The sequence below is a fragment of the Anolis sagrei genome, chromosome 6 (genome assembly GCF_037176765.1).
Source record: "Anolis sagrei isolate rAnoSag1 chromosome 6, rAnoSag1.mat, whole genome shotgun sequence".
NCBI classification, from domain to species: Eukaryota; Metazoa; Chordata; class Lepidosauria; order Squamata; family Dactyloidae; genus Anolis; species Anolis sagrei.
In genome coordinates this window covers 5592024-5605573 of record NC_090026.1, presented here as the reverse complement: position 1 = coordinate 5605573, position 13550 = coordinate 5592024, and positions in this window count along the sequence as shown.

The following is a 13550-nucleotide window of genomic DNA, read 5'->3' as shown; positions in this document are numbered from 1 at the left end:
ACCGTCTATTAAACTAAGTTTATATGTTGTTTAGGCCAAGTTTAACTCTTTACTAAAGGAAGTTTCAATGTTGATTAAACCAAGTTTAACTGTCTATTGAGCTAATTTTATATATTGATTAAACCAAGTTTAACTGTCTATTAAACTAAGTTTATATGTTGTTTAGGCCAAGTTTAACTGTTTACTAAAGGAAGTTTTAAAGTTGATTAGACCAAGTTTAACAGTCTATTACACTAAGATTATATATTGATTAAACCAAGTTTAACTGTCCATTAAACCAAGTTTATATGTGATTTAGACCAAGTTTAACTGTTTACTAAAGGAAGTTTTAAAGTAGATTGAGCTAAGTTTATATATTGATTAAACCAAATTTTACTGTCTATTATACTAAGTTAATATGTTGTTTAGGCCAAGTTTAACTCTTCACTAAAGGAAATTTAAGTGTTGATTGAACCAAGTTTAATGGTCTATTAAACTAAGTTTATATTTTATTTAGGCCAAGTTTAACTCTTGGTTAAACTTGGTTGATTAGACCAAGTTTAGCTGTCTATTGAGCTAATTTTATATACTGATTAAACCAAGTTTAACTGTCTATTAAACCAAGTTTATATGTTGTTTAGGCCAAGTTTAACTGTTCACTAAAAGAAGTTTCAGTGGGTTGTTGTAGGTTTTTTCGGGCTGTATGGCCATGGTCTAGAGGCATTCTCTCCTGACGTTTTGCCTGCACTTTGGCAAGCATCCTCAGAGGATGCTTGCCAAAGTACAGGCGAAACGTCAGGAGAGAATGCCTCTAGACCATGGAAGTTTCAGTGTTGATTAAACTGCTTTTAACTGTTGGAGAAAACGAACTGAAGTGGCAATTCAACCAAGTTTAACTGTTTCCTAGAGGAAGCTTAACTATGTATTAAAAGCAAGTTTACATATCGATTAACTTTTGCTAAAGCAGGCTGAAATATGGATTAAGCCAAGTTTAACTGCAGGATAAAGTATGCCAAAGTGCTGATTAAAGCAAGTTGAACTGTTGGTTAAAGAAAATTGGACTCTCCATGGATTCATTATAATAATAATAATAATAATAATAATAATAATAATAATAATATAATAATAATAATAATAAACTTTATTATACCCCGCCACCATCTCCTCGTCATTTCCATTTAAGACTCAAAATTGGATTTATTTATTTATTAGTCCTTGTAATTGATGGAATTTGGTAGCTTTTTGAGGTTAAGTTGGTAGTTTTTCCAAGGAAGTTTAGGAAAAAGGGAAAATTCTGCAAACGTACACTTGACTTTGCAGGTTTAATTTTGAAGATTTGATTCATCTATGGGCTCTGTAGGAATCTCTAGTGCTGTGCCTCTGCAAACTACAACTCCCAGGATTCCATAGCATTTGCCACTGGCCATTCAAGTGGTGTCAAACTGCATTAACTCTACAGTCTAGACACAGCCTGAGTTAAATGCATCCTCTCTATTTGGGAGGAAGAAAATCAAAACAGATTGAAACTGGAGAGGCAAAACAGCGACATCTAGAGGCGAAAAAAGGGAAGTGCAGCCCAGCTGGCAGGAACAAAGATGCATAAATTAGCATTGTTGTTTTGGAAAGAGGCAGCAGGAACATTTTATGCAGGGCAAAGAAGAGACCTGAACTGAGTGAGACACTGACACCCAAGAAGAAGAAGAAGAAGCAGGAGACACTGCATCGCATTAAAAAAAACCTCACTTTGTAGAAAGTGGAAATATTGCTCAGGCAGGAGCAATTTCACTCTTGGAAAATAGAGATATAGTGGGAGGAAAGGGGATAAGAGCCCACCTGGGAACCTGAGATGCATTTATATTCATCTGTTTTTGTCTTATATCCAAGGCGGATGCAAGTCCAAGGCAGGAGTGCCTCTGTGCATGTGCAAAGGGCATGCCAATCCTCCCAAAGGGATGCTCCGTAACTGTATATAGCCCAATATTCCAATTTTTTTTTTGCTTTATTTATTTATTCAGTTCTTGTGGGTTTTTTCGGGCTATATGGCCATGTTCTAGAGGCATTTCTCCTGACGTTTCGCCTGCATCTATGGCAAGCATCCTCAGAGGCGAAACGTCAGGAGAAATGCCTCTAGAACATGGCCATATAGCCCGAAAAAACCCACAAGAACTGAGTGATTCCAGCCATGAAAGCCTTCGACAATATGTTTATTTATTATTTATTTTAATGTATTGTCGAAGGCTTTCATGGCCGGAATCACTGGGTTGTTGTAGGTTTTTCGGGATATATGGCCATGTTCTAGAGCAGCATTTCTCAACCTGGGGGTTGGGACCCCTGGGGGGGTCGCAAGGGAGTGTTAGAGGGGTCACCAAAGACCATCAGAAAACACAATATTTTCTGTAGGTCATGGGGTTCCTGTGTGGAACATTTGGCCCAATTCTCTAGTTGGCAGGATTCAGAATGCGCTTTGATTGCAGGTGAACTACAAATCCCAGCAACTACAACACCTAAATGTCAAGATTTGTTTCCCCCAAACTCCACTGGTGTTCACATTTGGGCATATTGAGTATTCATGTCAAGCTTGGTCCAGATCCATATTGCATTCAAATCACCCCTGACAGATGGCCATCCATCCTCTGTTTAAAAGCTTCCAAAGAAGGAGCCTTCCACCACACTCCGGGGCAGAGAGTTCCACTGCTGAACGGCTCTCACAGTCAGGAAGTTCTTGCTCATGTTCAGATGGAATCTCCTCTCTTGTAGTTTGAAGCCATTGTTCCATTGCGTCCTAATCTCCAAGGAAGCAGAAAACAAGCTTGCTCCCTCCTCCCTGTGGCTTCCTCTCACATATTTATACATGGCTATCATATCTCCTCTCAGCCTTCTCTTCTTCAGGATAAACATGCCCAGCTCCTTAAGCCGCTCCTCATAGGGCTTGTTCTCCAGACCCTTGATCATTTCAGTCGCCCTCCTCTGGATAGCATTTGATGGCCTGGCAGTGCCTGGGGCAATCTTTTGTTGAGAGGTGATTAGATGTCCCTGATTGTTTCCTCTCTGTTGTTTTGCTGTTGTAATTTTAGTTTTCTTTAATACTGGTAGCCAGATTTTATTCATTTTCACTATTATTTGTTTATTTAAAACATTTATATTCCACCCTTCCCACCCGAAGGGGACTTAAGGCGGAGCACAACATACATACAGCAAACATTCAATGTCTGGACACAAAACCATAAATATATACAAACATTGAAATCACTTATATCCACATTAAAATCAGTTGCTTAAAAACCATCTCAGGACACCATTTTGCCTCATTGCATTGCCCCAAAGGCTTGGTCCCACAGCCAGGTCTTCATCCTTCCGAAGGACAGGAGGGAGGGGTTGATCTAATATTGCCAGGAAGGGAGTTCCATAACCTTGGGGGGGGGGGGCAATCACTGAGAAGGCCCTGTCTCTCGTCCTCGCCAAACGCGCCTGTGATGGTGGCGGGACCGAGAGCAGGGCCTCCCCAGAAGATCTTTAGGCGATACCTCGTCTGAGTAAGATTGCCTCCAGGTGTGGTGTCCTGATGGTGGGTCTGTAGGTGACTGTGGAGCCCTATTCTTGATCCAAATGTTCTCTCACAGTGAATGTTCTGTCGCGCGCTGGGCCTGTATTTGGTTGACTTTAAAAATAGGATGTGTAACCTTTGCCCAGCGGGAAGCCAGGGGTCCAAGGAGAAGTTCTCAGAGGTTTCCACTACAAAGAATCTTCAGATGGCTTGAGAAGTACAACAAAATATTTTATTAATGAAATCAAACAGGTACTTCAAGGCTTTCTTGATAAACCATTGGCTCTCTCAATCTTGTCCACAGGGGACAGGCACTATCTTCGATAACCTCTTCTTTAAAGGAAAATCCCCCTTTTTAATTTCTCCCAGGCTGACTAAAATCCAATCCTCACTGATGTGGGCTCCGCTACCGGGCCGAACTGCTTCTCAGATGCCGAGTGGACCTACCAGCAAGGCAGTGGATATTCTCCAGCTGGAGTTCTTTAGTCTTTAAGGCTGTTTTCCTGAAAATTCTTAAAGCTGTAGGAATGCTTCCCTGGAGTTCTTAAAGGTTGAAGCTTTTGTACAGGGGAAGTTACACACATCCTATACATAAGCTAACCTGGCTGAGACTAACAAAATGGCTCACTTCCCTTCCCAATTGCCCTGAGCAAGGGGCAGGACCAAAACTTAACGATGACGGACAGGTGGCCTGCCCAATGACTGCAGCCAAAAGAAGCCACCTATCTGCAGAGTCCCTGAAACTTAGGACTACAAACAAACATTCAATGCAAAGCAAACAAAATTGGAGCTCCTGGTACAGCTGTTCCAGAACAGTGAGGACATCGGTTTCCAGACCAAAGTCAGTCCTGGCTAGGCTTGGCTTCACGCACCTTCTTCCTCTTGGCACATTTCTCTTTTTCACCCTCCATTTGTGCCTCTTCGAATTCTGCAATACTGCTGGTCACAGCTGACCTCCAGCTGGAGTGCTCAAGGGCCAGGACTCCCAGTTCTCAGTGTCTATGCCAAAGTTTTTAAGATTGGCTTTGAGCCCATTTTTAAATCTCTTTTCCTGCCCACCAACCTGTTCTCGAATTTGGAGTAGAGCAACTGCTTTGGGAGACGGTGGTCAGACTTTCGGACAATGTGGTCAGTCCAGCGGAGTTGATGGCGGAGGACCATTGCTTAGAGTCAGGCCCGTAGCCAGGATTTTGTTTCGGGGGGGGGGCTGAGTTTTCAGGGGGGGTTCGGGGGGGGGGGCTGAGTTTCGGGGGGGGGGCTGAGTCTGAGTGAAAGAGGGTCTAGCCTAGCAAACCTTTTGTATCATTACCCCAATACCCCCATGCATATGGGATATATTGAGTATGGTGATCAGATCATGATATGAATAAACATAACAGTTTAAATAATGCACCATAAGGCCTTTTTGCGAACCACCATGAAAATTTGGGGGGGGGGGCTGAAGCCCCCAAGCCCCCCGGCTACATGCCTGCTTAGAGTTAAAAAACTCTAAAATTGCAACAGCACAACAACAGAGAGGAAACAAACAAGGACATCTAATCACCTCTCAACAAAAGTTTGCTCCAGGCACTGTCAGGGCGTTATATGCTAATCAAGGTGATCAGTTGAAACATTCCCACCTAGCTCCAGCAGACAAGAGTCCTTTGTCTCACCCTGGTGATTCCACAGATATATAAACCCTTTTTCCTAGTTCCAACAGGCCTCACTACCTCTGAGGATGCTTGCCATAGAAGCAGGCAAAACGTCAGTAGAGAATGCCTCTTGACCATGGCCATACAGCCCAAAAAAACCTACAACAACCCAGTGATTCCAGCCATGAAAGCCTTCGACAATACATTGAACATACATACACCTCACTAGGGATCTCTAGTTCCTATAGTCGGATTCCAGCAGAATTCAACCATAAAGTTATGCTGGAAGGCATAAAATTTTCTTTAAAAGTCTAAAGGGGGGAAACATAGCCATTTATTTGTGAGTTGTTCACTTTCAAGAGGGTCCGGCGCCCCTAAATCCAGCAAATGTGGAGTGCATTTCCTTGCAGGAAAGTAGAAACGCGCTTTCTTCATCCTCGACTACGTCTTATTTGTCTCTTTTGGCTTTTTCCTTGTGCGAAAGCAGAGCTGCATGCATTAAACATGGTTTTCTCTCTATCCAAAGGGGAGGAAAAGGGGGGGGGGGGGCTTGTCTTTCTCAGTGGGGTCCAGCGGGTTTTATGCCTTCACTCTGGGCCACCAGCGGGGAAGCCTTTGCCAAGCCTGCCTCTGAGCATATTCATGGGCAATTTGCATCCAAATGGCCAGGCGTCCCAAGGTGAGCCCAGGTAAAGGACAAAGCTAATCTTCCCAACTGGAAAGAGGCATTGACGACAATATATTTTATTTTATTTGGTGGGGGGGGGGGGGGCTGGAAAATGTTTGGGGGGGGGGGTTTCCAATGAAATGCAATGAGAGGAAAGGGCAAGGAGGTTGGACATCATTTTCTAATATTGTTGTGGAGGATTGGCGTTCCTTCTGCACATGCACAGAGGCACTCCTGCGTTCATAAGGGGGTTAAGTTTTGCCGTTTCTAATAAATTCGAGGAAGGAAGACAGAAGCTTGTAGAGCAGTGTTTCTCAACCTTCCTTAATACAGTTCCTCATGTTGCGGTGACCCCCAATCATAACATTATTTTCATTGCGACTTCATAGCTGTAATTTTGCTACTGTTATGAATCATAGAATCATAGAATCAAAGAGTTGGAAGAGACCTCATGGGCCATCCAGTCCAACCCCATTCTGCCAAGAAGCAGAAATATTGCATTCAAATCACCCCTGACAGATGGCCATGCAGCCTCTGTTTAAAAGCTTCCAAAGAGGGAGCCTCCACCACACTGCGGGGCAGGGAGTTCCACTGCTGAACAGCTCTCACAGTCAGGAAGTTCTTCCTCATGTTCAGATGGAATCTCCTCTCTTGTAGTTTGAAGCCATTGTTTTGCGTCCTAGTCTCCAAGGAAGCAGAAAACAAGCTTGCTCCCTCCTCCTCCCTGTGGCTTCCTCTCACATATTTATACATGGCTATCATGTCTCCTCTCAGCCTTCTCTTCTTCAGGCTAAACATGCCCAGTTCCTTAAGCCGCTCCTCATAGGGCTTGTTCTCCAGACCCTTGATCATTTTAGTCGCCCTCCTCTGGACACATTCCAGCTTGTCAATATCTCTCTTGAATTGTGGTGCCCAGAATTGGACACAATATTCCAGCTGTGGTCTAACCAAAGCGGAATAGAGCATGGGTAGCATGACTTCCCTGGATCTAGACACTATGCTCCTATTGATGCAGGCCAAAATCCCATTGGCTTTTTTTGCCGTCACAACACATTCCTGGCTCATGTTTAACTTGTTGTCCACGAGGACTCCAAGATCTTTTTCACACGTACTGCTCTCGAGCCAGGCATCGTCCCCCATTCTGTATCTTTGCATTTCGTTTTTCCTGCCAAAGTGGAGTATCTTGCATTTGTCACTGTTGAACTTCATTTTGTTAGTTTTGGCCAATCATCTCTCTAATCTGTCAAGATCGTTTTGAATCCTGCTCCTGTCCTCTGGAGTACTGGCTCTCCCTCCCAATTTGGTGTCGTCTGCAAACTTGATGATCCTGCCTTCTAGCCCTTCATCTAAGTCATTAATAAAGATGTTGAACAGGACCGGGCCCAGGAAGGAACCCTGCGGCACTCCGCTCGTCACTTCTTTCCAGGATGAAGAGGAAGCCTTGGGGAGAATCACCGTCTGGGTTCGTCCATTTAACCAATTCCAGATCCACCTCACCGTAGTTTTGCCTCGCCCACATTGGACTAGTTTCCTTGCCAGAAGGTCATGGGGGACCTTGTCCAAGAAGGCCTTCCTGAAATCCAGGTACGCTACATCCATGGCATTCCCCGCATCTACCCAGCTTGTAACTCTATCGAAAAAAGAGATCAGATTAATCTGGCATGACTTGTTTTTGATAAATCCATATTGACTATTAGCGATGACCGCATTTGTTTCTGTTTGCAGACCACTTCCTTAACAATCTTTTCCAGAATCTTGCCTGTATCATCATGTAAATATCTGATATTTAGGATGTATTTTCAATCAGTGGACTAAATTTGGCACAAATACCCAATACGCCCCAATTTGAATACTGGTGGGGTTGGTGGGTGGGGGAGGGATTGATTTTATCATTTGAGAGTTATAGTTGCTGGGATTTATAGTTCACCTACAATCAAAGAGCCTTCTGAACTCCCAGCCATAGGTTTTAAATGCTTGTTGTGTTACTGTACTGCTTATATTTTATTTTATTTTTGTTTATGAGATGTATTTTAACTGTTTTGTATTGTTTGTTTGCTATTGTTTTATTATTGATGTATTGTGAGCTCGGCCTCATGTAAGCCACACCGAGTCCCTTAGGGAGATGGTAGTGGAGTATAAATAAAGATGATGATGATGATGATGATGATGATTATTATTATTATTATTATTATTATCAAAGAGCATTCCGAACTCCACCAACGATGGAATTGAACCAAACTTTGCACACAAAACTCCCATGACCAACAGAAAATACCGGATACGCCCAAATGTGAACTCTGTGGAGTTTGGGGGAAAATAGGCCTTGACATTTGGGAGTTGTAGTTGCTGGGATTTATAGTTCACATACAATCAAAGAGCCTTCTGAACTCCACCAACGATGGAATTGAGCCAAACTTTGCACACAAAACTCCCATGACCAACAGAAAATACCGGATATGCCCAAATGTGAACACTGGTGGAGTTTGGGGAAAAATAGGCCTTGACATTTGGGAGTTGTAGTTGCTGGGATTTATAGTTCACCTACAATCAAAGAGCATTCCAAACCCCACCAATGATGGAACTGAACCAAACTTGGCACACAGAACTCCCATGACCAACAGAAAATACTGGAAGGGATTGGTGGGCATTGACCTTGAGTTCTGGAGTTGTAGTTCACCTACATCCAGAGGGCACTGTGGACTCAAACAATGATGGATCTGGACCAAACTTGGCACAATTTATTTATTTATTTATTTATTTACACTGTTCCTATTCCGCTCATATCAGGCCAAAGGCTATTCAGGGCAGCATACAAAGTCGGCACAATTTGATGCCATAAAATACATACATTGATAATACACGATATGCCCAAATATGCACATTGATAGGAATTGTGGGAGTTGGAGTCCAAAGCACCTGGAGGGCCGAAGTTTGCCCATGCCTGAGCTACACTGTAGAATTAATGCTGTGACACACCACTATGGAATCCTGCAAGTTGTAGTTTGGTGGGGCCCCAGCCATCCTTGGCAGAGGAGGCTAAAGACCTTGTAAAACTACAACTCTCAAGATCCCATAGCATTGATAAGTGAGAATTAAAGTGGTGTCAAACTGCATTAATTCTGCCGTGTAGATGTGCCCTTTGATGTGCACCATCGAGAACATTTTGCAGATTTGTGTCACCGGTTTTTACAGCTCCAGAAAATGCATTGCGCTTTTTTTTCTTCCAAAGTGATAATTTATGCAAAATAGTGCCACTTCTCGTTCCGTTTGGCACAGATTGCAGGAAGGAAATCATGCAAAGCCTTGTCATGCCTGGAGTCCAAAGGAGCCTAGTCCTAAAAGAAGCAAAGCGTAGTGTTTGGAGAATCAGGTCTGAATTGGTTTACTCAGCCATCGAAGCCTAATAGGTGACCCTCGGACGAAAACAAAGGCAAAACCTCTCTGAGCAAATCTGGCCTTGCGATAAGGTCAGCAATAAGGTGTGGAGACCTTTCCAGAAATCATAGCATTGTTGCAGTACTTGAAAGGGCACAGATTAGAGAGATGGGCCAAAACTAACAAAATGAAGTTCAACAGTGACAAATGCAAGATACTCCACTTAGGCAGAAAAAACAAAATGCAAAGATACAGAATGGGGGACAATGCCTGGCTCGAGAGCAGTACATGTGAAAAAGATCTTGGAGTCCTCGTGGACAACAAGTTAAACATGAGCCAACAATGTGATGTGGCGGCAAAAAAAGTCAATGGGATTTTGGCCTGCATCAAGAGGAGCCTCGTGTCTAGATCCAGGGAAGTCATGCTACCCCTCTATTCCGCTTTGGTGAGACCACACCTGGAATATTGTGTCCAATTCTGGGCACCGCAATTCAAGAGAGATATTGACAAGCTGGAATGTGTCCAGAGGAGGGCGACTAAAATGATCAAGGGTCTGGAGAACAAGCCCTATGAGGAGCGGCTTAAGGAGCTGGGCATGTTTAGCCTGAAAAAGAGAAGGCTGGGAGGAGATATGATAGCCATGTATAAATATGTGAGAGGAAGCCACAGGGAGAAGGGAGCAAGCTTGTTTTCTGCTTCCTTGGAGACTAGGACGCGGAACAATGGCTTCAAACTACAAGAGAGGAGATTCCATCTGAACATTAGGAAGAACTTCCTGACTGTGAGAGCCGTTCAGCAGTGGAACTCTCTGCCCCGGAGTGTGGTGGAGGCTCCTTCTTTGGAAGCTTTTAAACAGAGGCTGGATGGCCATCTGTCAGGGGTGATTTGAATGCAATATTCCTGCTTCTTGGCAGAATGGTGTTGGACTGGATGGCCCAGGAGGTCTCTTCCAACTCTTTGATTCTATGATTCCATGATTCTAGGGGAGAGTGTCCTTCCCTTGATTTATAAGTACATGTCTCTTCTATTGATGCTTGCGGAAAAGGAAAATAATAACACACATTTCTGCTTCGACAAGGCCACCAATGCAATGCGAACAAACTCTGGATCCTCCAAAACTATCAACACAGAACTCTATTCTCCGGGGCTTTCAAACCGGAATGGCAGATTTCAGTCCTGGAAGATGGAGAAGCCCGCTGAGATATCTAAGCAACAATCAAAATAAAAGATTAGCCTCTGCTGTGCCCAAAAAGACAACAAAGTGCCAATCCGGGCACCTAATGAAGCAGAAGCAGGAAAGGGAATGAGACGCAGAGGAAGGAGGGGACAAAGCTCAGAGCAGGGTGGAGTAGGAAGATCTATTATAGAGTTGGAGGGGACCCCAAAGGCCATCCAGTCCAACCCCTGTCTTAGTGCTGGGGAAAGGAATGGGCAACCTACGGGGACTGCATGTGGTTGTTTATACCCTCCAAAGTGTCATTATTTTGCAGACAGATGCTGCAATTGAAGGGCATTGCCTCCACAACTCAACAATGTCATGCCCTATTAAAATGGAGCTGACAGAGGGAGCTCATCTACGCTCTCCCCAGGTTTGAACTTCCAACCTGTGGGTCTTCCATCCTGCTGGCACAAGGGTTTAATCCATTGTGCCATTGGGGGAGTTGTAGTTTTGTTGTTCATTCGTTCAGTCGTCTCCGACTCTTTGTGACCTCATGGACCAGCCCACGCCAGAGCTCCCTGTCGGCCGTCACCACCCCCAGCTCCTTCAAGGTCAGTCCAGTCCCTTCAAGGATGCCATCCATCCATCTTGCCCTTGGTCGGCCCCTCTTCCTTTTGCCTTCCATTTTCCCCAGCATCATTGTCTTCTCTAGGCTTTGCTGTCTCCTCATGATGTGGCCAAAGGACTTCAACTTTGTCTCTAGTATCCGTTGTAGTTTTACAAGCACTTTATTTTTCCTGTTAGTGAAATCAAATCTTACTTATCCCCTGGATCCCCTGTCTAGATACATTAAACTGTTGTCTCACCAAGTGTTTAAATTTTTGATCTATTGGATCTGGCCGTGCTCACTGAGATTGATTTTCTCGTCTTAAATGTTGCGATTTTATATTGTTGATGTACTATTTATAATGGTTTTGTATTGTATTTTAATTTTTATATATTTAATTTTTATGAAGGCGGATCTGGCCAGGGTGGTCCATGCCTTAGTCACCTCTAGACTGGATTACTGTAATGCACTCTACGGGGGGCCGCCCTTGAAAACGACTCGGAAATTTCAGACGGGCGGCAGCCAGGTTGTTAACTGGTGCTCCTTACAGGGAGTGGTCAACCCTCCTGTTTAAGGAGCTCCATTGGCTGCCATTCATTTTCCGGACCCAATTCAAGGTGCAGGTTCTCACCTATAAAGCCCAGAACAGTTTGGGACCCGCCTACCTGCGTGACCATATCTCTGTATACGAACCCACACAATCTCTTTGTTCATCTGGAGAGGCCCTGCTCACGCTCCCACCTGTATTGCAAGCGCGATTGGTGGGGACAAGAGAGGACCTTTTCGGTGGTGGCCCCTCGACTCTGGAACTCACTTCCTAAGGACATCAGGCATGCCCCAACTCTGGCAGTCTTTAGGAGGAGCTTGAAGACGTGGTTGTTCCAGTGTGCCTTCCCAGAATAATGATCCCACAGCGCTTTGTCTTCCAAAGCGCTTTATATTGGTTTTAGGTCTGCTTGTATGTTTCCACAAACGTCCCATCACCTTTTTGCCCATATACAGCATTAGTTTTAAAAATTTTAATTACATTTGGCCTACCCATAGATTTTAAAGTGTGTTGTCCTACTGTTAATGCTTATGTTATTGTGTTATTGTTTTGTTTGATTTTAATTGCTTGTACTGTTGTATTATGGGCTCAGCCTCATGTAAGCCGCACCAAGTCCCTTGGTGAGATGGTAGCGGGGTATAAATAAAGTTTATTATTATTATTATTTTATTGCTGTGCTTTGTTGTATATTGATATATTGCATTGTTGGGCTTGGCTTCATCTAAGCCGTCCCAAGTCCCCTTGGGGAGATGGTGGCAGGGTATAAATAAAGTATTATTATTATTATTATTATTATTATTATTAGCTGAGGAGCCTTCTAATCAAGGTGAAAGAAGAAAGCGCAAAAGCTGGGTTGCAGCTAAACATCCAAAAAACCAAGATTATGGCAACAAGAATGATTGACAACTGGGAAATAGAGGGAGAAAATGTGGAGGCCGTGACAGACTTTGTATTTCTAGGTGCAAAGATGACTGTAGATGCAGACTGTGGCCAGGAAATCAGAAGACGCTTCCTTCTTGGGAGGAGAGCAATGTCCAGTCTCGATAAAATAGTCAAGAGTAGAGACATCAGACTGGCAACAAAGATCCATTGCCTAGTCCAAGCCATGGTCTTCCCTGTAGTCACCTACGGATGTGAGAGCTGGACCTTAGGGAAGGATGAGCGAAGGAAGAGAGATGCTTTTGAACTGTGGTGTTGGAGGAAAGTTCTGCGAGTGCCTTGGACTGCGAGAAGATCCAACCAGTCCATCCTCCAGGAAATAAAGCCAGACTGCTCATTGGAGGGAAGGAGACTAGAGACAAGGTTGAAGTCCTTTGGCCACATGATGAGGAGACAGCAAAGCCTGGAGAAGACAATGATGCTGGGGAAAGTGGAAGGCAAAAGGAAGAGGGGCCGACAAAGGGCAAGATGGATGGATGGCATCCTTGAAGTGACTGGACTGACCTTGAAGGAGCTGGGGGTGGTGCCGGCCAACAGGGAGCTCTGGCGTGGGCTGGTCCATGAGGTCACTAAGAGTCGGAGACGACTGAACGAATGAACAACAACATCATTATTATTATTATTATTATTATTATTATTATTATTATTATGGCGTTTATCTAGAGTTCTCTGTCCCATCTGGGTCGCCATATTTCGTGTTATTCTTGGGGATGAAGTATCTGGCTAGCTTCGTCCCTGTTTTGCTGGACCAACAACAGTCTCATCAAAGTCAATTTGGTCTACCAAATCACCATAAATGCAACTCCGCCGATTCCATACCATTAAGCAGTAAAAAGGGGCGCCAAACTGCATTAATTCCACGGCACCCTTTGTGTGTTTGGGAAGAACACAAACCATGCAAGATGCAATGAATCCCCGAAGCTCCCTTTCATTGCTTTGCTTTCCCCCCTTACAAATATTTTACATCCTCCCCTATATAGTGAGAATTCAGCATGGCACACAAATTACAGCTTCATGAGTGTTGGTTTTGTTTTGTTTTTTACAAACATTGCAAATTGCTCCTCATCTGGGAGGTGGCTTGTCTAACCTGGAAAAGATAATT